Here is a 27,775-nt window from a genome sequence, read left to right as displayed (position 1 = left end):
TCTATCCATTTTCTCCAAATCGAAATGTATCTTTCTTGTGAATAATCCTTCAGATAAGGAGAAATCTTAGCCATTTCTGCTAAGTTTGACACTTTAAGCGTCCATTGATATTTATCAGATGTTAACATACATTCTTTTTATGTTTATATATAAGATACTTTTAATAAAATTAAATAAATACATACACATGACTTTTGGTGTTGCCTGCCCATTTCCCCTTTCACTGCATCCACACTCCTTCTTCTCTACCTTCTTTCTCCCTTTCTTCTCTTCCCTACTTCCCTCTTCTTCCTCTCCTTTTCTCTTTCCTTCAGCACTCTCTTCCCCTTTCTCCCCACTTCTCCTCTTCTCCTCCAACCTTCCTACTTCCTTCTCCCCTCTTTTATTCTTTTCTCTCTCCTTTCCTTTCTTCCCTCGCATACCTCTTCAGATACAATTCAGGGGTAATGTCTGAGCAACTCCTCTCTCTAAATTTTCCTATCTGTATTATATACAATAAGATTAATTTTCTGTTACATTAATACTTCTATTTATCTAACCTTCTCGGTATATACTTCTATAAATATTTATACAACCTCCAGTTATTCAATACTGTGTCACTTGGCTCTCCTTCCTTATCTGCTCCTTCTTCTTCCATCTAAATTGATGTTAACTATCTTTTAACCGTATTCTCTTTTCAGCCAATCATAAAAAGTTCCCCAGATTTCATAGCAGTTTGACTCTGTCTTATCTTTGTCATTGTTAGTCTGTTCATTTCTGCACATTCCAGTGTCAAACTCAATTTCATTGAGGGCCACATCAGCATTGCGGTTGCCTTCGGGGGGCCGGGTGGGTGTGGCCAGGGTAGGTGCGGCCTACTGGGTGGGCATGGATGTAGTGGGTGTGGCCTATTGGGTGGCATGGCCAACTCTACATTGTTCACGTCAAGGGTGCCTGTGGGGGCCTGAACAGGAGTGGGACAGATCTGAGGGTCTCTGGCAGAAGGGGGTGGGACCAGGGCAAGTGACAAGGCATGGTCCACTAGAGGAGCCTCACTGTTCCTCTCAGGCCATGCTGGGGGTCTGGATGGTGGTACAGACTGCCAGGAGCCCTGGGCAGCAGAGGTCAAACACCCAGCCTGGCCCTCAAGCACCTGCGGCACCAAGCCCAGCCCCACTTCCCCAAGGGGATGCCCAGCTGCACTTACCTCCTCCTCAAGGCTGCTGCTGCTGTGCTTGCTCTCCTTAGCCAGGTTGCTCATGATGGGTATGAGGGCAAAGTCAGAGGGAGGCCCACTCCCTCTCCATGGGAGGAGACCCGGCTTTGTATCCAAAGCTTCCTTAGCAATAGGATGGAGACCTCCAGGATAGGCCAGGAGGAGTGGGCAAGGGGATGGTAAAAGGTCAGCAGGGCAGGACTCAGGCAGGACTTCCCTCAGACCCTCCTTCTCCTTCTTTCCTTCGTTCCTTTCTTCCTTCCTAAGTACAGAGTGGTGGGAAAATATTTGAGATGAGGGAGAAAAACAGGCAAGAAACGCAGCTGAGCAGGTGTCACCCTTTACGAAGAATGAAGAAATGCACCATTGCCTGGAAGTGGCCAGTACATGACCCACACCTACTTCACATATCTGGCTTGGTGGGCTCTGGGGGAGGGGATGCCATGAGCAGCGTGAGAGTCAATGTTACCTGCGCAATACCGCCCAGCCCCCAGCCTGCCTAGTTTCAGCAGGCAGCAGGGTGCTCTCCTCACAGCGCCGAGAGGCTGAGCCAGGCGGCATGAATCTGAAAAGAAGTGCGACGCCGCCCAGCCCCCAGCCTGCCCAGTTTCGGCAGGCAGCGGGGCGCTCTTCTCACAGTGCTGAGAGGTTGAGCCGGGTGGTGCGAAGCTCACCAGCTTTGCACCTTCCTGCCTGCTGAAACTGGGCAGGCTGGGGACTAGGACAAGATTCTTCTCACAGTTACTACTGTTGAGCCCCAGGTACCATCTATTTTATATATGTGCATTTGGTTCTTCCTGCCTACATGCAAGATGTTGCTTTTTTCACAACTTTTCTCTCTACTGAATTGCATTTTGTTGGATAGGGCTCACGTTTGTCAAGATCCTTCTGAATCATGAGTCTGTCATCCAAAGTGTTGGCAATTCTCCCCCCCCCCCGTTTGGTATCATCTGCAAATGTAATGAATTCCTCTTCTATCCCTTGATTGAGATCATTTATGAAGATGTTGAAGAGCACTGGGCCCAAGACAGAACCTTGACGTGTCCCACTGCATGCTTCCCTCTATGTAAATGTAGTTCTATTCAGGATTGCACACTGAGTGCAGTTGATCAACCAACTGCAATTTCATCTGGTGGTGGTACTGTCCATCCCACATTGTTCTATCTGACCAAGAAGTAGGCTGTGGTCTACTTTGTCAAATGCCTTATTGAACTCCCAAGTAAACTATACCCACAGCATTTCCCTGATCCATTAATTTAGTCATTTATCAAATAAGGCAATAAGGTTGCCTGGCATGATTTGTTTTAACAAACTAATGCTGGCTTCCAGTGAATTGCTTTGTTGTTTTCTAAAGATAAACATTTCCTTGTCTAGTCATGTCAGATTCTAAGGTCTTTTCCCTTGGGTAGGGGGGTGGGCTAAAAAAATCTCCTAGGTCCCTTCCAGCCCTATGATCTTATGATTCTGTGATTTATTGATTTGGCATGTTAGTAAACTATGCCTGAGTAATCCTGACAAATAGTGTTTGTGGACCAGCATGGTAAAAAAATAAATCAATCAAATGTTGATATTTGAATTATTCATGGTAATTCCAAATAAAATAACCGAGGACAGTATTATCTGCTTAGCTTGAAAGTTAAAAAATAGTTTGACCAGAGAGAAGCAGAAACTATACAAAATTTACATGTGAAATAAAGAACTTTAATATGCTTTCTCACACTTGCAGAAGAGATAAAATTATTGATTTTTGCTTGAGTTGGAACCTTACTGCAGCTCTCATTGTGCCTTGAAATTTTTTTGAAAAATGAACCTTTAAATAAATACTTAGTAAATATCACATTAAGCCATAGTGTAGCTGGTATCTAGACGCATGCTACCTCCAAGCCATAGACACCATTGGCTCATAAGAACTAACAGTCCAATCCTCATATCTATATCTTAAAGCCAAGTTGGTTACCACCACATCCCATGGTAATAAATTCCATGTGTTAATTATACACCATATGAAGAAGTTCTTTCTTTTATCTGATCCTAGTGTTTTGAGAGAAAAAAATTGTTTACTTCTGGCATCCAGGCATAATACAACAATAAGGCCTCTATTAACTTTTTAAAGTTAAAACGTTCTCAACATTCTACCTATTTCTTATACAGAAGCCTTCAAGCCTCCCAATTATTTTAGCTATCCTTTTCTACACTTTTTGTATATGTAACATTCATCTTCAAATAAACCATGCAGAGTTGTATGCAATATTCCAGAAGCATACATACATTTAAGGGCATTACACAATGTTAGAAGTTTTATCCATAGCATGAAATTTGCTTTTTTAAAGTTGCTGCAGCCTGCTATTCAGAGTCACAAAGATGATTTCTCCTGCTTAGCTCAGATCATTCATTAATGTGGAAGTGACATTAGGAGTCTTTGCCCCAGTATTCGTTTTATAGTTCCTGAAATTGATCAGCATTTATCATTTGGTTGCCAATTCATTAGTTTTATAATCACTTTGGTTATTATCACCCAACAAACTTTTTACCACTACAACAATAGGTGGGTAATTTCTCTTTTGTCAGATCATAGATAATCAAGTAAAAATTTAACCTAATGTAGAAATGTAGTCCACATTTCTGGGATGAGAACCCAGAAAATTGAGTTAATTTAATAAAACATAAATATGCTGTATGAACCCAGCCTCAGTTTCTTGAATGTCACTTTTTGAATATAACTTTTTTTGCTGATTTAATGCCCAATTTTAAATTCAACTGACAAGAATATTTGTATGGATCAACTTACAGTTCAACCCTTGTATTGAGGAAAAAATGCTTAAGATAAACCCATTGAAATGGACCGATCCTTAATAGGCTTATCTAAGAGCTTTATCAGACTTAAGAATAAATTCCCAATGGCTGAACTGGGACATGTTTACACCACAATTATGCATAAACCATCATTTTAACATGCTAAGACAAAAGCAGACCATTAAAAATTATGATAACTTAGTGTTTGCTAAGAGTAAAGAAAAGTTTGAGAATAAGAATATACACTATATTGTTGTTTCAAAGATTGCGTTTAACCATGGATTGCTTAACCATGGGGGACAAAACACAACTGATTATGTTCATACATTAAAGAGAATAAAAATGAAACAAGCTACATTATAGCTTAGCATAAATTCCACTTTTTACATACTTACGTGACATGCTTCAAAAACTAAAGGACGCATCTTAAGGTGTGACACCATTAACACTTATTTCATCAATATGCCATTATTGTGTTTAAGAAGAGATGCCTATGGTTAGCATACTGTATGAATCATGTTTAGTTTACATTTAGGGCCATAAGACAGTCATGGTGCCTATAAACCATAGTTTATGACATAGCTTTTTGTATAATATATAACCCAAGCCACCACAGCTCTGTTTCCAAATTATACAAAGCCATAATATCGTTAATTTGTTTATAGTTTCACATTATGTCCGAGTTCAGCCATTGGGAATTCATTCTTAAGTCTGATAAGGCTCTTAGATAAGCCTATTAAGGATTGGTCCATTTCAATGGGTTTATCTTAAGCATTTCTTCCTCAATAGAAAGGTTGAACTGTAAGTTGATCCATACATTCTTGTCAGTTGAATTTAAAATTGGGCATTAATCAGCAAAAAAAGCTCTATTCAAAAAGTGATAAGACGGAAAATGCTGTCTAGAAATAAACACGTTCGATTTCAGTTATACTGGACCGCCACTTTTATCACATTTTAACTCGAGAGAAAAAAGCGCTGTAGCACGACCCTCCGTTGCAGGGTTCAAAGCCCGACCGCCGTCCATCAGCTTGCAAAAGAAGCCCCCTCCCCCACCCCGCCCTTCCGTGCCAGGATCCGACGAGAGGCGCCACAGCACACACACACACACAGCCCCTCCCCGCGCGCGCGGACGCCGGGCGGAAGGAGCGGGGCGGAGCCGGGGGGGACAGCAAACCGCTTGCGCAGTGGCCAGCGAGGGCGCCCCGCCTTTTCGTTCCTCCCCTCGGCGGGGCCGGTGCCGGTTTACGTAACGCCTCTTCTGGCGAATTCCGGCTTGGTCCCGCCGCCTGACTTGGGACGGGTCGCCAGAAGCCCCGGCAGGTAAGGGCGACCTTGAAGGAGGCCGCTGCCGTTTCTCTCGGACAGCGCTGCACGCATCCCTCCACTACCCCCGCCTGTCCGGCCTGCTGAGGCCTGTGGCGCTGTAAGACGAGAACGGACTGGATAGGCGGGCCTAGCCTGGTTTGGCCTGGCGGCCCTGTCCGCCGAGTGATCCAGAGGCACGGCTGACTCGGCGCAGGGGCAGCGGGGCGCCCCCTCAGGGAAAGAATGCTCGCGTTCCCTCGGCCTGTCAGCCTCCGCCTGCCTCCTGCAGGAGAGGCAGTAAAACTCCGCGCCGCGGCCTGCTGCCCAGGGAGTAGGTCGCGCCGACCGGGATGGAAGGCTACTTACGGCCTTCGTGAAAGGTTTTTCGACCAGCGGCTTTTTGCGAGTTCTGAAGGCAGGCAGTTATCGAAACTGCTTCGCTCCTCAAATAACAGGCGTGTTTCTTAACAATCCCCCTGTGGTTTTGTTCAGATCCGTTTCTTCGTCCTTGGATGGTTCGGCACTGCGGTGCTGAACTGCAAGAGGGTGTAGAAGATCCAGAGACTTTGCTGTGAGAAGCGCTGCTTTTGAGTGGGCATCTTTCTTGGCTGCTGCAGGTTCGCACCTTGTTTGACTGCTGTAGGTTTTGCTGGCTTGGACTCGATGGGATTGCTGAATAGTATGGTTGCACCGTGGGGCTCAATAAGTAGCCATTCAGTTTCTTGGCTTTGGTATTTACTGCATTTATTAACTGTTTTTGTGCTAAATGTATTCAAGACGGTTTAGGCATATAATTTAGGTATAAATAGTGTCAGATGAATGTAGGAACCAAATGTTCTTAACTAGCCATTCCAGGTCTTGGCTTACCAGTAATAGATAGGTTACCTTGGTTGATGCTAAATGTATTCAAGACGGTTTAGGCATATAATTTAGGTATAAATAGTGTCAGATGAATGTAGGAACCAAATGTTCTTAACTATTTTTTGTTCCAGGTATGTATTACCAGTAATAGATAGGTGACCTTGGTTGATCTTGAAAAACTTCAGCTGTGTTAGACTAGTTACTATTTGGATGGGGAGACCATTAGGAAATTTAAAGTGTAGGGTCTAAGCTGGGAAGTAAAAAATAAATCCCCAAAGATGGTAATGACAAACCACTCCTATATAGTTGCTAGATCACCATAGGAGTATGAGGAAGCCTTGAATACTACCAATTAAGACTGGCTTAAGCAACTGTTGATAACACTAGTTTTCACATAAAAACATTGCTGAACATCTGAATCAAGCCTAAGGAACATATTACTAGCTTTCCTGCTCACAATCGCCTATTCATCTGTGGCATATTAGTATTTTGATGAATTACCTGTTAAATTGCAATTGAAATGATCATAGTATTGCTATAGCTATACTTGAAAGCAATTATTTGTCTGAAAGGTATTACAAGTGTTAAGATGATGAAACTATATACTATAAATTCCTAATAGATCAAGTTTAGTATGTGACTTGAAATCAGACTACTCTGAAAAAAAGCTTTTTTTTTTTTTTTCAAACTCTTCAACTTCTGAATCTTGGAGTTTAAGGGAGGTTAAAATAGTTTTGATGTTATCCTAAATTAAAAATAAAACATCAAAAGGCAGGATTTGATACCTATTTTAAATATTCAAAGGAGGAGTTTCAACTATTTAAAATGAATTACTCATCCAGTTAAGAAATATTTGTGTGGATTGTGTACATCAGTTGTAAAGCAGAATCTTCATTCTCTCCTCCCCCCCCTCATTGAACCAGGACATACATATGTTGCAATCTTAATTACCTTGTGCAATTTATTCTCAAGGTATATATCAGTAGTTAGTTTTCAATCCTGAAAATTATTAAGTATAATAAAGTACAGTTTCTGTGACTATACAACAGCTAACTGGCTTCATGGAACTACATTATTTCCCTTCATTTTCAAGAAATAAACAGTCTCTGAATATATGATGAATGCTCATCAGAAAATCAGATTTTCGACTTATATTCAAGTGTACAATTTGAACTTTCTCTCTCTCCCCCTCCTTCCCCTTCCCTCCCTCCCTCTCAATGGATTTGCAGTTGCACTTCAGGTTCTGCTTTTTTGTCATGGAAAAGTATTTCTCACAAGTGTCTTTCAATGAGTTTTCACCATTGATTCTCTACATCTTTAATAATGCTGCCAATATTTTAATGCCTAATTTTCATTAGAGTCAAAGTTAACAGGTTCAACATCATTCACTTACCCAATTCCTATTTTTGCTATGCCGGAGGGCATCTCCTGTAGTAACTACTGTTCATGTTCCTTCTGTTTGGTAGAATTGCTTTTGTAAGTCCCCTCCCACCCTCCTGTATTGTACACACAATATTGTAAATAGTGGTAAGACAGATGAAGGCAGAGGATTTTCATAATGACACCGGTTATATTGTATAACAATTTAGTTACAGAGCCAGTTTGGTGTGGTAGTTAAGGTGCTGAATTAGAAACTAGGTGTTTATGAGTTGTCCTCCCTTACGCATAAAGGTGGCTGGGTGACTTTCTCTTAGCCCAACACATCTTGCACTTTGTTGTTATAGGAGGCTGGGTGCTGCCTTCAGTTGTACAAAATAAAGGCGCAATATAAATAAGGATATTCTACCATCAAGTAATTCAGTGTAGAAAAAAGTGCTTACATATTAGTGGGAAGAATGTGATAATTTTTAAAACTACAAATACTCAAAATACTTAATGGGAAAAGTATAACATAGTTTCTTATTTCTAATCTATTTTAATCTATTGTAGGTTATGTACTGTGTAAACCTGATCACTCTTTATGTGGTGTATGTTATAGCATAATATATGAACTGAGCAATTGCTTGTTAGCAATGATTGGTAGTTTATGTGGGGAAAGGCTAGAGTGAGATGAATCTTTAACATTTGTGAATATTTCCATGGTATGATAGCTAATAGGGAGACTAACATTTTTCTCCACTATGTCAGTACAAATAGTTCTTGTTTAGTGACTTCCTTTGGCAGTGATCATATTGCAGTTATGATGGTGATGAAAAGTAACTTTGCAACTACTGCCTGCATTTACGTCCTTCACAATATGTCTCTCTTTCTCTTTCTCTGTCACACTTTTGCCATTATAATCAGATGGTACATGTTGTCCTGTGCCTTGATTTTTTTTCTCCCCCCCCCCTTCCCCTTGCAGAATGTAGAGATTATTTAAGCAAGCTCTCTTCCAGAGTTGCTTTTCTCTCCAGCGTAGTGGAGTCCTTCCCTAAAAATATTAAGAGCAAGTTGGGATCTGTGACCTTAACTAGTACTCTTGTAGTTGCTACTTGAAATTGACAAACTCTAATCAGTTTCACACTATAAGAAGTCCTCAGCTTATGACCATAATGAAGTCTGGAATTTTGGATGTAAGTTGTTACAGCTGTAAAGTCAAGGCATGTGACCAGCCTCAATTTTACAATTGTTTTTACAATGGCTCTAAAGCAACTCACACTCATTTAGCAAATCTGTGGTTGTTAAGCAAATCTAGCATATATAGTAAGTTTTTTTGCCATTTTCTGGCAGAAAATAGCAAAAAGTTTTGGAAATCACAGTCATGTAATTGGAATGCTGCAACTGGTCATAAATGTGGGCAATTGCCAAAGTGCCCAAATTAATTTGATGGGAGGGAGGGCAAAGTCATAACTTTGAAGACAGATTGTAAGTAGCTTTTTAAAAGTCCATCATAATTTTGAATGGCTCTTAAATGATTGGTTGTAAGTCAAGGACTACCTGTAAAGGCTTTTCTTTTCTCCTAAGCCTGCTTCAAAAGCATCAGCAGGCTGCTTTTGATATATATTCTTTATTGTGTGCCTGCCTACACTCTTGTAATCCTTTCCTCCCCAATGAATGTAAATACAAACCTCAATTCTCTTCTTGCTAATTATGCCAGCATCAAGGGGAATATTTTAAAGGATGGGGAAGAAGGTGAAAAAGAGTTATAAGATTTCCCCTTTTACCTGGCTTTGTTCTGAACTGAATTCCAGAAATCCTCCTGGCTGTTTGGGATTTATCTGACACTTTAAAATAAAAGCTGAGGTAAAATTGTAAGCATGGTCATGGTCATATGATTTTTCCTTTCATAAACTCTTTGCTTAATAACTGTGTTGCTGATCCCAATTGTAGTCGCTAAATGAGGATTATCTATAGTGTAATCCCTGGCTAACATGGGAGCCTGAGATTAAAAAAAAGATATAAACAATTTTCTCCTAATAGTGCCTGGTGAAAGAATGGACAGGTCCTGATATAACTTGAACATGGTTGCACTCTTGAAATATTTTCAGTTAATGCAAACTTATTCTGGTGATGGAAGAAGTAATCAGAATAGCAAAAGTCCAGCTCATAACCAAGAACGAAGATTTTTAAGTTCAGCTAGGCTGCTAGCTGATATGCTGCAACAAAGGAAGCTACTGTCTGTAAAAAAGAGAGAGAAAGGGAGAAAATAATTATTTAGAATGATAACTAAGGAAAAAAAAACAGTTGTAGCCATGTCATAATAGTCTTAGAGGAAGGAAGTTGAAAAATTCTGAGAAGTCACTTGGTGTTCTCCTTGTATTCTTGGCCCATGAAAGAAGAATATTGTAAGGGAATGTTAGAGTTCCGCAAAGTGTGTTATGGATATTTAGTTTTTGGACAAAGCTATTGAAAGAAAGACCTGTTGGCAAGAAATAAGGTATACTTTGTAAAGGAAAAATACATTTATCTTAAGAACGTTGAGGTTGTTTAGAAAAACCTTAAAATTAATTCTGTGATGGCTGGAGACGAAAACCTTGAAAAAAAAAGACTTCAGATAAAACATTGCTCTAATGGGCATGTAGATTGAAGTAAATGAAGGAACAAATAAACAATATTTTTGCAACTATCCAAGGAGATATGGATGATAGTTCAGAAACAAAAATTGCAGATTTTTCACAGAGTATTAAATTGTAGTGATGGGGGGACACAGGGAGATAGACAATCTGACCTTCATAACATGGTAGATTCTAGAACAGATAATAAAGTGAGCAGAATGAAAATGAGGTGTTTGGAATAACTCAACATGTATCTGACAGAAACAAGTCTTACCAGGTTGACAATCTAATTATTGGATCAGGTAACTTAATAGATTGCAGGAATGTTGTAGGCATAATGTATCTTGATTCCAGCAAAATATTTCATAAAGGACTACAGAATATTCTAATTAATATACTAATTCTATTTAGCATAATAATATTTACTGTATGGATGCCACAAGGGTTAGTGCTAGTCCTTCCATTCTATATATGACTTAAGAGGTGTCTGCTATGATACAAAATTATATCTAGTAATACTAGGTAGTCCTCAACTTATTATCACAGTTGTGATCATAACATTTCCATTGCTAAGTAAGACAATTGTTAAGTGGGTTTTGCCCCATTGTACAACCTAACTTGCCACAGTTAAGTAAATCACTGCAATTGTTAAGTTAGTAGCATGGTTGTTAAGTGAATCTGACACCCCATTATCTGATCACATAACCCCAGATACTGCAACCATCATGAATATATGCCAGTTGCCAAACATCTGAATTTTGATCACATGACCGTGGGGATGTTGCGACAATCATAAATGAAAAATGATCATGTCACTTTTTTCAGTGCCACTGTAACTTCAAACAGTCACTAAAGCAGGGGTCCCCAACCCCCAGTCCGTGGACCAGTACCGGTCCGCGGCATGCCAGCAACCAGTCCGCACAAACAAGCAAAGCCCTATCCACAGGATGCAGGCAGCACACAAAACCACGCCTCCTCCAGCCGACAAAAAAACCTCTCTCCATGTAACCGGTCCCTGGTGCCCGAAAGGTTGGGGCCCTCTGCACTAAACAAATGCTTGTAAGCCAAGAATTACCTGTAATTGAAAGACAATTTTGATTGATAAAAAATGAAAACAAACAGATACTTTGCTTTGGAAGAAATCAAATCAGATTTAGATAAAAGTGTGAGAAAAAGATCTTGCAATAATAGTTGAGTGCAGAGCGCATGAGTCAACAGAGTGATGGAACTGTGAAAATGTACAGTTGCAACCTTAGTATGGTTATAAAATCATAAAAAGTAATAATTTTACTTTATTCTACATTGCTCAGATCCTATCCTACATGTTTCAGATAGGAGCCATCTATCTAGTTTAGTGGTTCTCAACCTGTGGGTCGAGACTCATTTGGGGTCGAACGACCATTTCACGGGGTCGCCAAACAAGGCTGTCCGCCATTTTTCCCCCTTTTCTTTGGCCACGCCCCTGGCACCCAGTGATGTATAAGTGGTTGGGGGTCACCACAACATGGGGAACTGTATTATGGGGTCGCGGCATTAGAAAGGTTGAGAACCACTGATCTAGTTGGTTCATTCTGTATGGCAATGCCAATATGTTTTTCATATGAATGGAAGCAAGGCCCTGATGTCCCATTAGCATGAAATTGTCTTCCTCCGGTGATTCAAGCACTGCCCTGTCCAATAGCAATTTGGAAACTAACTAATTGGAGTTTTCCCTCAGCCTTTTAAATTATGAAAATCTAATCCAGTTGTTTGTCAATGGCAATTTTAATAGATTGGTTATTGCTTTATGGATTTTATATCTCAGATTTTGCTAATTGGACATTAGATTTATTCATCCCCTTTTGAAATTTTCTTTTAAAAAGTAACCTCTTTTGTTTAATTTTAAAATATTGTTGTAAAGTAAGTCTAACCATTATCCAATACATTGAAACATATTTCAATAGACTATCTGTTAAATAATTGTTAAGAGTTTTGTGGTTCACAAATATAGGGCTTGGTAATATCATACAAAATTAGAAGAAATAATTAAAATAGCATAGTATGATATATATAATGCCTAATATATTTTACAAAACTTTACATTTTTCTATTCTTCTGTTACTGTATCTTCTTTTTTACTGTATGTTATTGTATCTAAAACTTTTGCATTATTATAGCATGTATTATAGAAATATATTACTTGAAAGCATTTTTAAATGTCCAAATTCCATTTTGTAGTAATAGAGGGCTGTTAATGCAGAATGTTTTTTCCTCCTTATATCCCACTTGTTATCTGCATCCTTTAAATTATTCTGAAATTTTAATTTCTTTTCATCTGGAGATTTTGAGGATCTATGGGATAGGAGGACAGCACTGGGATGATTAAAAAAAAATCACCTGCCAGCTGCCTATTTTTAGTTCTAATGATGAAAAATGTCACTGTATATTACAATGTGTTACTAAAGAGTAGTATAGTTCAATGATCACTTAAAACATGAGAGAACGCTGAAACATTGACTCACCAGACCACAATACAAGGCAAGAGATTAAGTTTCCATGATACTTGTATGATATCACCATGAAAGTGCTGTAAATCATCATGGTGACATCTTTTTATACTTAATGGATATCAAGTATAAAAGTAGATATCTCTTTGCCCCCAATTAATCTGTTAAGAAGAAGCTTCACTATACATTAATCTTTCCCTTGGCTGTAGTTAAGCTAAAGTCCTGTAAATGCTTAGTGAATAGAAAATCATTAAACTTTGTAAGATACATGAATAGGGTCAGCTGGAAAGTTAACTGTCTTGGGCTGGTATACTCTGTTGTGAGAAAAAATAGTGCAATTTAACTTAGTTTTATTAGATTTGGTCTTTAAAAATCTTTGCTTCTAAGCTAGGACTTTTATTTTTGATACTGGGTTTTAAAAAATGGAAAGCTGTTATAAACGGAGAATAGCACAATACAGTACTGTTTGGAGAATATTGAAAAAGCTGATTTATGGTGCAAGTGCAGCTAAAGTGTATGTGTGTATGAGGCTTTTTGTAGTGCTCTTTTGCCTAAAGTATCTGTTCTCCAGCACCGGAGATGGAGAATCCACCAACGGGTTAGCTCTGTCTTCCTGCCCATTAGACCAAGTCAGCCAAACTTGCCTGGGGTAAGACACTCCCAGTCTTGACTTGGTCTCCAGCCCAAACGGACGTGACAAGCTTGGCTCCCAGTCTAAGGCAGGTAGTAGAGCTTACTTCCATTGGTGGATTCTAATTTTTGTCACCCACAGCCATTTCAACAGCACTGGGATCAACGCTGTGTGGAATAGTCTGTTGGAGGCTCGGGGGTGGTGTTCCCCCCCCTTTCCCAGCTCTCTGGGGCTCTCGCTGAGGCACCAGCCCTCTCCCAATGGAAAGCTCCCTCAGCTGCTCAGCGCTGGGATCAGCGCTGCAGCCAGAGCCTACCTAAACTTCCAGAGGGATGGAGATTCCTCCCTCGTCCCTTTCAGTAAATTGAGGAACCGACTAGGTTCCCTGTCTCGTCGGATTGGCAACCGCTACTCTTTCGGACCTTCCGGAGGGGATTCAACTGCTGAAATTACCGGCTTTCCCTTTGTTCCTTCGAGCAGCCGCTGCACTCCCCATGAGGCTTCGTCGTCTCTCCTTTTTGCTGTTTCCTTTTTCCCAGCAGCTGCTGCGCTTCTCAATAGGGAGATCGCCTCATTGCCATTGAAGATTGCCCCGGTTGCCATTTTGAGCGCCGGGTCATGCTGCGGCACCTGAAGGCATTTCCGCTGATTGTTTTTCCCGCCGATCAGAGCAGAAGCTGTCCTCGCCCGCCAATTGCAAGCGACCTACTTCTCCTTTTTTTTGCACCAATTGCTGCGATCGCTATCTTGGCTGCTGCGACAAACGCGGCAGCCAAGTAAGCAGAGAAATTCCTGGTGGAGGGTTGAGCCTCCCCAGGAACGAGGATCCCCAAGTTTGGGCTTGTCCCCTCCGAGGGAAGGGAGACCCTGAGCGTTCCTGTGGAGGCTGTTGCCAGCGGCTCCCATCTCAGACAGCCGTTCCCCCCATTCCCTCTTCACAACCAGGTCGTCCCGGCAGGCTAGTTCATTGGGCCCACGTTGTCAGGCCCAGCCCATTGGGGCCATAATTCATAATATTATAATTCATTCATTTTAAAATTAATGTATATATGTATGTATGTATGTTATAATCATAAAATCATATTGCATAAAATTCAAAACTTCTGCTCCAAACACTCTCTGGTGCAACTCATTGCCCTGACCACCCCTTTAGCGTGATCAGGAGATCTACGAGCAAGCAGGTTCTCTAGCATGATGAGTGTAGAATCCACCGGTGGATAATCTCAGCCTTCCTGCTCAGATGAGACTAAGTTAGAACTTTAGCCACGCCTCCCTCTGGGTGTGCCTTCCCAGTTTTTGACTTAGTCTCAGCTCAGTAGGATGCAATTTACTTGGCTCCTCTTTTAGACTAGGTTAAATTAGTTAGTTGTTCTTTCAGAAATGATTAGTAGATAGTAGTATTAGCATTACAATTTATACTCATTGGAAATTGTTTATTCGTTCAATTTGGCTCCAAATTTAACAAGGTACTGATTGTTTTTTTTTCGGCTCCTATGAGCCTTGCAAGCTTGTTACAAGCTGAAATTCAATCTTTCCGGATCATCGGAGCAGATTCAGCTCCGGGCCAGCTGATCAGTGTGAAAGAAAGAGGCTGGTAGTGCTGGTGACTCCTCGGAGCTTGGTTAGGCCGGACAGCCTCATTCTAACTGCATCGTTGCCACAAGGTCTCCACTGATCCAGGCAGTGCTCCGGATCGCAGCGGAGGCTGCGCGACTCCACCTCAAGTTTTACTGCCTCTTTTAGAGAACGGGGAAACAAAGGCCCTAACTAAAATTAGCTCCTTCAGGTTCCTCCTCTATCGGATAAATAACCTTCGAGTTTCCTGGTGCGGTCACCATTTTGGAGGCGAGGAGGAATCAGCGGCCACCATTTTGAGACCAATTACAGGCGCGGCCGCCATTTTGAAGGGGCCTCCTGTATCTCAGGGGTACTGTTGGGCCTGCCTTACAACTTGTTTTAGCCTGTTGTATCAGGCTTCTAGAGGGGGGACCTCTTCTGAGTTCCTTCTGACCAGAATTCCTTGCATTATCAAAGGGAAACCAGGCAGAAGGGTGTGGTCACCATTTGCAATTCATTTATTGATCCTATTCATTATTATATCACATCTTCTATTTCCTTCTATATCAAATCTGCGAGGGGGAATTGTAACTAGAATCCACCTGTTCCAATTAGTTTGTGGCGCTGTGCTGCAAGGCCTAGACAGACAGTTCTAGTGGACTGTCTGGCTGTTTGCCATTGCTGTTGTTCAGAGCGCGGGATTTTCCCTCTCTGACAACCAGATCTGCGTCTTGGCTTCCCCCCACTTCTGGACATCTCCTACCCGGAATATCCAGGGTGCAATGACAGACAGTGCATTGCTCCAGGCATCTCAGGATTCTGAGGTTCCCCCCGCACAAAGAAAGCACAGATCATCTGAATTGGAAGCGGGGGGAAAGAAAAAATCCAAAACAAAGGCCCCAGCCTCAAAAGAGACTTCCAAAGCAGCCGAGCGAGAGGCCTCAAGGAGACATCAGGCACTGGAGAAAGAGTTCTCCAGAGCTCAGAGGCTCATGTCCAGGGAAGCAGAAGTCGCATTCTCCTCAGGGGGAAACCAAGTTGGTCCCCCTCTCTCTTTCTCTTCACTGCCATGTATACTCCCACTGCAGCTCAGACAAGAGGACATATAGTCTGAACAGTTGCATTCTGCACCATGCGTTCACACAATTTGTGGCCTTCTCCATGGGGCAACGTCCCTCGCAGGTATCACCTCCTCCACCCATATCTTTGCCTCAAACAGGGCGGTTAACCAGCTCTGGCAACTCTGAGATTTCTTCTCAGTTGGGTGAGGAGCGGTCTGTAGACCTTGAGACAGTAGACGTGCCTATGTCAGAGGACGAAGAGATGGGACCGGAACCGGCACCGACATCTGGTCTCTTCGGTTCTTCTCTATTCAGATCACTACTCATGAAGGCCTGTACCACGGCCAGCCTGGCTCCTGAATAGGAGCCTAAGCCATCTACCTCCACTACACAAGAATCGAATCCCTTGTTTTCAGAGCAGGTGGTGGAGGAGAAACAAATTCCTTGTCCCAATGTCTTCCGCACCATAGTGGTCTTCATTGGCCACTCTACCTTCTCCCAATAGTACAGAAAAGAAACTTCAATGTTTCCTTGTCATTTTCTTCCCTCTTGGAGGTGCCTACTGTGGACACTCCACTAACTTCTTTATTTTCTAAATCAACAATTCCAGGAGATATGGCAGAGGCTCTAAAGGCAGAGGACAAGAGGTTCGAGTTTTCTCTCCGTAGAGCTCACCAGGCCTCTGCATGGGCAATTAAGGCAGCGAACTACAGACCCTCATTCCTCCTGACCAGGTGCGAGCATACCAGACGTTAGGAAAATTAGTTGCAGTGTCTGAATACATGGCAGATGCATCACTTCATTCAACCAGGTACTCCGCCAGGTCCATTGTGGCCACAGTCTCATCTCGCAGACAACTGTGGTTGAAACAGTGGCGGACCAATTTGAAGTCCAAGTGGCAACTTTCGACAGCCATGTATAGTGGAACCCATTTATTCGGCGCAATTCTTGAACCGTACCTTATAGAGGGGAAAGATAAGCACAAGATTCTGGCGCACCGCTCTAAGAAGTCGGATAGGAGGCCTCAACAGGACTTTCGTAGACAGCCCTTTCATATGGGAGATACCTGGGATTGGAGGCAGCCCTTTCGGGCTAGGCAGTCCTGGGATTGGCCCAGAGGTTCTCAATCATTTCCCCCTAGGCAGGATCGGCAGCAGGACCGCCAAAACCCTGGAACCAAGGGTTAATTCCAGTCCAAACGTCCCTTCTGGGGATCGGGGGGATCGTCCTTACAGGCAGACCAAGTGACACCAAGGAGGACACTCCTATAGGCGGTCGCTTGTCACTATTCAGCGATGCGTGGGAAATTACCACCACCAACTCTTGGGTGAGAGATACCATAAGACACGGTCTTGCCTTAGAGTTTTTCCGCAATCCCCCAGACCGCTTTATGCAGTGCCCCACCTCAAGAAACGCAGCCAAGGCCGAGTTGGTATCCACGGCCATCTCTCATCTACTAGAGATAGAGGCCATAGAGCCCGTACCTCCGAAACAGAGAGGACAGGGATTTTACTCCATCCTGTTCGTGGTCCCAAAAGCCTCGGGGGGGGGGATAGAGGGCTATATTGGACTTGAAGGGTCTAAACCACTTCTTGACTTACAAGAGGTTCAAGATGCAGACCCTAAAATCCATTCTAGCCAGCGTCAGGAAAGGAGATTTCCTTTCCTCCATAGAACTGACGGAGGTGTATCTTCACGTTCCGATCCTCCCAGAACACCGCAGATTCCTCCGGTTTTGTTACGCGCACCAGCATTACCAGTACAGGGCTCTACCCTTTGGTCTCTCCTCAGTTCCTTGGGCATTTACAAAAATCTTAGCGGTTTTGGCAGCCTATCTCAGGTTGATCCCGCTGCGCGTACAATGTTATCTGTACGATATAATCATCCAATCCAATTTTTTCCGTTCAGCTCAAGCGGATCTGCAAATCATAATCAATACTCTTCAGAAACACGGGTTCTCCGTGAACTTCAAGAAGAGTCACATAATCCCCTCGACTCGACTCCTTCACTTAGGGGCAATAATAGATTCACGTCTTTGCAAGGTTTATCTTTCTCAGGATCGCAGGATCAGTATCTGGAACCTCGTCCACCAGGTTCAGAGAGAGAAGGTAGTTCCTCTGGTACAGCTGTCGCAGCTGTTGGGAAAAATGGTCTCTTGTCTGGGAATCGTCCCGTGGGCCAGACTACATTCCAGAAACCTTCAGTGGTTTCTCCTCCCTTTCCAGAAACGGAATATGAGTGCATCCACAAGGAAGGTAAGGGTTCCACACCACACATTGTCGTCTCTCCTCTGGTGGACTTTGTCCGCAATGACCACGGGGTCACTTTTCAAGGAGCCTCCCAGGCTCACCTTGACAACAGATGCCAGCCTGTTTGGCTGGGGCGCCCATCTACAAACTCACATGGCACAGGGTCAGTGGTCCGAGTCAGACTTAACCCACAACATCAATTGGCTCGAACTCAGGGCAGTTCATTTGGCATTCCGTCAGTTCTCCGCCCTCATGGTGGGAAAGCACGTTCTAATACTAATGGACAACGTGGCAGCCAAAGCACACGTCAACAGACAGGGAGAGACCAGGTCATGGTCTCTCATGCTAGAAGCCTTGGACCTGGGTCTGCGGGCAGAGTCCAATCTGGGGTCCATCTATGTGGAACACATATCTGGAGTGGCGAATCGACAAGCAGATTCCCTGAGCAGGGCTACGGTCGACCACTCAGAGTGGTGCCTGGACCTGGCCCTGTTCAGGGAAATCTTGGTCAGATTCGGGCAACCACAATTGGATCTGTTTGCCTCCCCGACAAACTCCCAGCTGCCCAGGTACTTGACCAGATTCCCATCCCCGGGGGCGGAGGGAACAGATGCTCTCCGCAACGAGTGGCCCAGGGGACTGCTTTACGCATTCCCTTCTCTTCCTTTGATACCGGCAACCATCCGCAAGTTCTGCAGGAACAGTCATCTTAGTTGTTCCACACTGGTGAAGGCGACCGTGGTTTCCCGACCTTGTGGACCTGTCCCTCTCTCTGCCATGGAGGATTCCACCGGATCGTGTCTCCCTCGGTCAAGGGAATCTCCAACATCCAGATCCCCAGTGGCTCCAGTTGGCCGTCTGGCACTTGAGCGGGAGAGTTTAACTAGGCAGTCCCATTCGTCTGGGGTGATCTTGATGATTCAAGCCTCGAAATGCCCGTCGACCAATAGAATTTACAATGCCACGTGGAGGAACTTTAGCATGTGGTGCATTAAGCAGAATCTTAGACCGTTGTTGGTCACCATCCCTAACATCTTGGACTATCTTTTGGAAGGTTGAAGTAAAGGATTGTCACATAGTACCATCCGCAGGCAGGTTGCAGCCTTGTCAACGGTCCTTACCTGCGACAATCAGGTTTCTTTGTTGCAACATCCAGCTGTGAGCTCCTTTCTTAAAGGAGCGGTTAATGCCAGACCTCCTGCAATACACCGTTATCCCTCCTGGGACTTGCCAAGGGTGCTGCAGGCTCTATTATCTCCATCATTCGAACCCATCTGGTCTTGCTCACTTCAATTCTTGTCCCTGAAGGTTGCCTTTTTAGTGGCCATCACGTCGGCCAGACGTATTTCAGAGCTGGCTGTGCTTTCGGTCAGGAAAGACCTGTGCACCTTTTTCGAGGATAGAGTGGTCCTTCGATTGGACCCTTCTTTCATCCCGAAAGTCAACACCTGGTTCCATAGATCCCAGGATCTGGTTCTTCCTGACTTTTGTCCTAACCCGTCACACCATCTGGAGAGATAGTGGCATAAATTGGACGCGCGCAGGGCTTGCACCATTATATTAAGCGGACGTCTTCCTTTCATAAGTTAGAGGCCCTGTTCGTGTCTTTCCAACCCTCTTCCATGGGTCAGAAAGTTTCTTCTTCGACCATTGGGCGATGGATTAGAGCATGTATTGCTCGCGCTTATCAGTCACAGTCTCTCGCAGTCCCTACAAACATCACCGTTCACTCCACACGCAGTGCGGCCACGTCAGCGGCCTGGTCTACCCAGGCTTCCGTTGAGATCTGTAGGGCAGAGACTTGGTCTTCTCCCTCTTCCTTTGTAAGGCATTACAAGCTTGATAAATTTGCTGCGGCGGATGCCTCATTTGGTAGAAGGATTTTACAACAGGTAGTTTCTTCTCAATGGACACAAACCTAGACTCTTTCTCCCCCGTAGGGACATGAGCGGCTTTGGTATGTCCCACCAGTGGATTCTACACTCATCATGCTGGAGAAGGGGCATTGTCTTACCTGAACGCCTTTTCTCAGCATGATGATGTAGAATCCATAATCCTCCTTTGCCAGGACCTCCCTACTCTGGCTTCACCAACTTCAAGCCAGACTTCCCCAGGAGGAGGTACGTACCCAACAAGACCTGAGCAAGCTTGTTGCAGCAACAGAGTACACTATGTGCGGCCAGGTTCTCATCTAGAACCATAGTGTCCAACGTCTCAGCATGTAGAATGCTATGGCGCAGACATTGGCAAGCTGACCCAAAGTCGAGGTGGCTCCTAGCTACGGCCCCTTATCAGGGTGGTCAGCTGTTAGGAGAGGCCTTGGCTCCTTATTTCACCAAAAATAAGGATAAACGGAAGGTGTTGGCCCACCTCAGCAGGCGGGCCGACAGGCGTGCTAACCCGTATGCTCGCAGGCAATCATTTCGGCCACAAATAGGTGGGCGTCCCTCTCAGCCTCCCTTCCCCTTCACGGCCAGACAGGATCGTCCATCAGACAAGATGGGACCCAGACCCAGACAACAGTTCCAAGGCAAGTGGCCTTTTTGAGGGGGGAGTCGCCCCTATAAAAGATCCAAGTAACTCTCGAGCGGTCCCCCTCATAGGTGGCCGGCTGGCACTCTTCACCCACCAGTGGGAGGCCACCACCACAGATTCCTGGGTCAGTCAGACCATTCGATACAATCTGTCCCTGGAATTTGTGTCCAGTCCCCCTGGGTGCTTCATCCCTTGCCCCCTATCAAGGAACCCATGCGAGAGGCCATTCAACACGTTTTGGAGATAAAGGCCATAGAACCGGTGCTGGTTGGTCAACAGGGAAGAGGATTCTACTCTATCCTCTTTGTGGTTCCCAAGGCCTTTGGGGGATGGAGGGCGATTCTAGACCTCAAAGGCCTGAATCACCATATAGCATATCGAAAATTCAAGATGCAAACCCTTCAATCCATCTTGGGCAGCATAAGGGACGGAGATTTCCTGACATCCATAGAACTCACGGAAGCATATCTCCACATTCCCATCTTTCCCGACCGGCAGTTCCTCAGGTTCTGCTACGCGGGTCATCACTACCAATACAGGGCCCTTCTGTTCAGCCTCTCATCAGCCCCAAGGGTGTTCACCGAAGTCCTGGCGGTGTTGACCGCACACTTACGAATGGTACCAGTGCGCGTCCAGTGCTATCTGGACGACATTCTCATTCAGTCATCCTCCCTTCAAGCCGCCCGGTTGGACCTGACGTTGTCGATCAGGGTCCTTCAGGAGCACAGGTTCTCAGTGAATTTTCAGAAAAGTCAGACCGTCCCCTCTACCCAACTCCGTCATAGACACTCTCAGCTGTCAGGTGTACCTGTCTCAGGAACATCGGGACAGTATCCGGGCTCTGGTCCTCAGGATGCACAGCGAACGAGTAGTACCACTGGTGCTGCTTTCCCAGCTCCTGGGAAAGATGGTCTCGTGCATTGCGATAGTCCCTTGGGCTAGACTGCATTCCAGGAACCTCCAATGTTCCTCCTCCCCTTCCAAAGGTTGGGCACCAGTTCCTCCAACCAATGGGTAAGGGTTCCCCATCAGACCCTGTGGTCTCTTCAGTGGTGGGCCTCGCCAGCGGTAGCCAGAGGGTCATACTTTAAGGAACCCGCCCGGCTCAAGCTTATGATAGACGCCAGTCTGTTTGGCTGGGGAGCACACCTGCAGTCTCAATGGGCCCAGGGACAATGGTCCCAAGCAGACCTGAAACACAATATCAGTTGGTTGGAGCTCAGAGCCATACACCTGGCCCTCCGCCACTTCCACAACAGGGTGGCGAGGCAACACGTACTAATCCTCACGGACAACGTGGCAGCAAAGGCCCATGTGAACTGGCAAGGGGGTACCCAATCCAGGTCCCTCATGACCAAGACCCAGGCATTGGGCTCCTGGGCAGAGACCAACCTGTCCTCCCTCAGGGCCGAACACATCTTGGGGGAGGCAAACTGACAAGCGGACTTTCTAAGCAGGTCAACCGTGGATCACTCCGAATGGTGCCTGCACTCGGACCTCTTCGTGGAAATAACGGAACGGTTTGGACAACCAGTCCTAGACTTGTTCACTTCTCCGATGAATTTCCAACTCCCGCAGTTCTTCTCCCAGTTCCCATCTCTGGGGGCGGAGGGAGTGGACGCTCTGATGCCCATGGCCGGGGAAGCGGCTTTACGCATTTCCTCCTCTCCCTCTGATTCTGGCGACCATCCACAAGATGTTGCAGGAACGGTCGGAGGTTATACTCGCCGACCTAGTGAATCTCTCCAGTTCTCCCCCATGGAGGATTCCCCCGGGTCACGTGTCTCTCAGCCAGGGAGTGCTACAACACCCAGAACCCCAGTGACTGCAGTTAGCCGCCTGGCACTTGAACGCCGGATCCTGAGCAGGAAATCATACTCTTCAAGGGTAATTTCCATGATTCAGGCCTCCCGCCGATCAGCGACAAATCGCATCTATGACTCCACATGGAGGAAATTTTGCAGTTGGTGCAAAAGGTGACTACTAGATGTTTCGGACTTGACAATCCCGAGCATCCTGGAATATTTGCTCGAAGGCCTCAACAGGCTTAGTGCCCAATACCATCCACAGGCAGGTTGTGGCCCTGTCCACCTTATTCACCTGCGCCAATTCAGTTCCTTTGGCCCAGCACCCCAGGATACGCTCCTTTCTCAAGGGCGCCACCAACACAAAACCACCCGTGGTACATAGGTACCCTTCTTGGGAATTGCCATGGGTCCTACGGGCCCTCACAAAATCGCCATTTGAGCCTATCAGAACTTGTACCCTGAGGTTCTTGTCTCTCAAGGTCACCTTTCTGGTCGCTATCACATCAGCCAGACACATTTCTGAGCTCGCGGCTCTGTCGATCAGAGAGGACCTCTGTACATTTCACCAAAATCGGGATGTCCTCCGATTGGACCTTACCTTCATTCCCAAGGTCAACACCCCTTTTCATAGGGCACAAGAAATTGTTTTGCCGGATTTCTACCCTAATCCGTCCCATGCCTTGGAACATCAGTGGCACACAGTGGAGGTTTGCAGGGCGTTAACGCTGCTATATCAAGCGAACGGCATCCTTCCGCAAGTCCGAAGCCCTCTTCGTTTCCTTTCACCATGCCTCTAGCGGACAGAGGGTGTCCGCTTCAACCATAGGCTTGCATTGCGGAGGCATACCTGTCACTTTCCCTGCCAGTGCCATACCATGTCATGGCACACTCCACTCGCAGTGCTGCAACCTCCACGGCATGGGCCACACAGGCCTCTATCGAGGAGATTTGCAGGGCGGCGACATGGTCCTCGCCTTCCCCTTTTATATGGCGTTATAAGATAGACCGATTTGCATCTGCAGACACTTCCTTTGGAAGGAGGGTCCTTCAGCAGGTGGCCACTGGGGACGTGACTCCGGCCTCTTCTGTTTCCCCCCCATTGGGACAGTGAGGCTTTGGTATGTCCCTTTGGTGGATTCTCCATCTGCGGTGCTGGAGAAGGGGCATTGTCTTACCTGAATGCCTTTTCTCAGCACGGAGATGGAGAATCCACTCCCACCCTTAGGGTCAGTTAGGCCATATTAGGAGTCTGGGAGCCAACACGTCGGACTGTCATCAGCTGCTTTCACCCTTGTCAAGACTGGGAGTGGCTTACCCCAGGACAGGCTTGGCAAGTTTGGCTGACTTGGTCTAATGGGCAGGAAGACAGAGCTAACCTATTGGTGGAGTCTCCATCTCCATGCTGAGAAAAGGCGTTCAGGTAAGACAACGCCCCTTCACTTTAAAGAAAGGCTAGTAAAACAGCTTTAAATTAGTCTGTAATGTATTAGCAGACCTTTTAAATAAATCAGCACCAAGGGAGCCTGTAGACTTTGATTCAGTTTGCTTCAGTTCTTGATATTATTTAACTAGCTTACCAGTTCCTACTGTGTTGGTAAAATCTTTGGAGTTCAGTTTGCCTTTTTTTGGTTATAAAATTCATTCTGGCTACCTTCCTTCAAGCTAGCCAGCTTTCGTTTGCTTAACTAAATTGTGCTACCTAGCCATTTCTTTGACTGGATAGAATTGCAACTCTAAAATGAATATTTTATCAATATTCATTATATTTTTCAAATGTTTCTAAATACACATTGATAACAAAATAGTAAGTGATACAAGCAATTAATGAAAAATATGTGGTCCAGTAAAAGACTAAGGATTAAATTCAAGATTCTACAAGGCTTGAATGACCAAGATGGATTAGCACTTCCAAACTTTGAATTGTGTTATCACGCTAGCTACTTAAAATAAAATTCAGAATGGATTATATCTCTTTATGATTTGGTTGTATTTGTGGAAAGGCCAGGTCTCGCAGCCTGCATACTATTTCTATAAGAGATTATGCAATAATAAATAATTATTGAATATCTGGGACAAATACAGAAAAAATTAAATGAGGCTCCATAAAGGCTGTGTTACATCTGTGAGCTTAGATGGCATCCTTTGACTCCTAGCTGTTCAATATATGTCAACCAGAGAGACCTTGATTCCTACAGTCTCTATCCACAGGGAGTGGCTATCCAGAATGCTCATGTGATCCTGCTCATAATAGCTCATATTTATGGTGCTAAGCAGTAGTGAAAAGGATTTTGACAATTTTTGAAAGGGTACTTTGCTTCAGTGAAGGTTCAAGTGAAGCACTCTGAAAAATCTCTTATAGCCCCTATTAAGAGTAAAATCAGTACTAGGAAGACTGCTGTGTTTATTTTTATTTATTAAATCAATTTATTATTTATTAAATCAATCAATTTTGTGAATATGATCTGGGCAGCTAACCATACATTAAAATAATAAAAATATACTAGCAGTCCCATTGTATTAATTCCCAATATGCATCTTCCCATCAAATCCTCTCAGTTCTTGCTTTCAATCATGTTGACTTATGAGGAGTGTTTCTTTGTGGTTTGTCCACTTCTAGCTAACTTCCTTCCTTTCTGGGATGGAATGTTGCCCAGCTTCCTAGGATGGAGGAACTGCATTCCAGAATAGCAGGAGACTGCTCAATTTAGATTTAGTTCATGTGGGAGGACAGCTCCTCCCTAATGGTTCCCAGAGTATATGTTTCATGGTGTAAGTAAGCTGCTTTAGTTTGGCAAGATTTCTGTCTATAGGTGAGGAACAATAAAGGAAACTGCTTAGAAGAATGTCAACCTGTCTGTCTTGTTTTTTTGGAGCTTGACAGTTACTGATTCAAACCCTCTAAAAATTTTCTATTTCATCTTCAGGTTCCGAGATCTATGACCATTGGTTATTTATTAGGAAATGATTGAGCTCTAGTAGATTCCCCGCACCTCCACCAGCACATGTCAATTAAGTGTCTGTTTTGCACTGAATAGATTACTGAATTGTGCATCTAGTCATTTAAATAATTGTTTGCATGCCTCTGTACCTGCAGGCTCTGAAGGTGAAATGAGATTTGAGCTATCCTTCAAAATTGTGTAAAGTTCCAATATTATGCAATTATGACTTTCATTGAACCATGAGCCCTCTGTCAATTCCTTAAACAGCTGTGCACAATGCCAAAATCACCAGTTTCAAAGTCAGATCTGTTATGTTTTTCAAATGACAGCTTCAAATTTCTGAAGCAGCTTCTAGACCAGCGGTTCTCAACCTGTGGGTTGGGACCCCATTTGGGGTCGAACGACCATTTCACGGGGTCGCCAAACAATGCAGTCCGCCCTTTTTTCCCCCTTTTCCTTAGCTGTGCTACTCCCTTTTATTCTATTGGCTTTTGAAAGCCAATAGAATAGACTCTCTTGAATAGAGTCTAATTCTATTGGTTTTCAAAAGCCAATATGAATTGTCCAGGCTGTCTCTGCCCTGCTGAGCCCGCCAAAAGTCCCATTCTGCAATCGGTGCTGCAAGTTGTGTGCAGCGAAGGCGAGCTGTCTGGAAGTTTCCACCCCTCCCTGCTGAGCAACTACTAAAAATATAAGTAAAAGAGGGCCAGGGGTGGGAGGTGGGAGGCCGGCGGGCGCAGGGAGGGTTGCTGGTACGCGTGGGGCCTGGCAGGTGCGTTACCTCCCTTGGGCTGGGCCAGCTGGTGGCCCAGCTGGTGGTCGGCCTGCGCCTTCTGCCGCTTGCCAGCTACGCCTTGGCCGGCGCAGGGGGCAGCACCACGCATGCGCGGCGCTCCCGGGCAGGGAAAGTCCTCAACTTACGACTGGTTGGGGGTCGCGGCATTAAAAAGGTTGAGAACCACTGTTCTAGACTCCTAGGCAATCACTGTGACTTCTAGCATTGGCACAATAAAGTTGACAAAGAACTGGGCTAAGAACAGGTAGGAAAATAATAAGCACCAGAAAAACTGGCACTCCAATGAATTCTCCCTCCCCTGCTATTATGTTGAATTTCTTTGCTGTCTTGCCTCAGTTCCTAGACCACAGGCCATGGTCCATTTTTCTTTTTAATTTTTCACAAGAACATTTTATTAGTCCATTTCATGGGTAGACCAGTCTTGCTGAATAATCTTTAAAAGCAGCCTATATTCATCTCACTTCCATAGGAATGGATATTTTATTCAGAAGATAATGTAGCTGACATTACGGCCTCAATAGTTAAACGTTCATTATGCTAGTAATATTTATATCTTCACTAATAAATGACATGAAGTATCCCCAGGATTGCAAATCCTGTAGTAAGATTAAACTCCATATCAATTTGACCATCACTTTCCCCAATTTTCACCTCATCATTCAGACTATTTTCTGGGTTTTTCTTTGCTTGAAAATTGCTACATAAAAATTAAGTGGTGCTTTGTGTATTAGCATAAATCTTTGCATATGCTATATTTATTTAAAAGAAAGATTTGGATTGTTCTATATACCATTAAAATTGAAGGTTGTTTTAGATTATCTGAGACTATGGTAATGGAGGTAGATTTGTGGGCGTGGACAAAATGGCAGCCATATTTGGGTTGCTGCTGCACGGCCCAAAGACAAACTGCTGTGTTTTGCTGCCTTAACAAGCTCTGCATTGTGCTGCAAAAGCTTTCTGCAGCCCAGTGCAGATCTCTCTTAAGGCAGCAAAATGAAGTAGTCTGTCTGGTAGCCACCATTTTGTCCCTATCCATCTGTGCATGGGGACAAAATGATCATATTTGACTCCCTGCAGAGCAGCCCAAGACATATGGCCTCCCCTCCTTCCATAACATGAAGTCCTGAGAGCTTGCAGAAAGTAAGTGTGGGTTTGATGGTGTGTGGGGAGGAGGCCCAAATGCTGCAGGCTTCCGGTGGGGTGGGTGCTGCAGTGACCCTGTAGTGGCTCGTATGGATGAATGATCGCAGCCCGCTGCAGCCGTTGTAATTTTGAAATGGGGTCCTAAGTAACTTTTGAGGGGTCGGTTGTAATTTAGAACATCTATTAAATGACATGTCAGATCTCTAGGATTACCTATACTGAGAAAATTGGTTTGTATCTAAGAAGGATGATAGCACATGGGGAGAAATTTAGCACTTCACTCCCATATGGGCATGTGATCTCCTCTCTATACATTTATGGTAGCTAAGCTTAGAGAAATAGCTTTTATTGATGCTAATAGATTTCTTTTAAAAAAATAATGTCAGAATGAGAAAATTGTGGATTGCAGCATAAGGGTTGGAAAAGATTAACTATCCTTTCT

The 27,775-nt window shown here is 44.3% G+C and overlaps 1 protein-coding gene across 9 annotated transcripts in view; it reads left to right on the top strand.

Moving 5' to 3' along the window:
* The first annotated feature begins 5,153 nt into the window (after positions 1–5,153).
* The window catches only part of KIAA0232 (KIAA0232 ortholog), an 84,060-nt gene continuing 61,438 nt past the window's right edge, over positions 5,154–27,775 (top strand). For 4 of the 9 annotated variants that reach the window (XM_039326052.1, XM_039326048.1, XM_039326049.1 and 1 more), the window contains exon 1: positions 5,156–5,308. The gene's annotated coding sequence lies outside the window, so the exon portion shown is untranslated. Of the gene's footprint in view, positions 5,309–5,785; positions 5,911–27,775 lie in introns of all 9 variants that reach the window. The other 5 variants (XM_039326050.1, XM_039326047.1, XM_039326053.1 and 2 more) reach the window with 4 other exon arrangements.

Source organism: Crotalus tigris, unplaced genomic scaffold, assembly GCF_016545835.1.
Source record: "Crotalus tigris isolate CLP2741 ecotype Arizona unplaced genomic scaffold, ASM1654583v1 scf7180000024339.11422700, whole genome shotgun sequence".
Taxonomy (NCBI): domain Eukaryota; kingdom Metazoa; phylum Chordata; class Lepidosauria; order Squamata; family Viperidae; genus Crotalus; species Crotalus tigris.
Note: the sequence above shows the minus strand (reverse complement) of the source record. Positions and strands in the feature narration are given on the sequence as shown.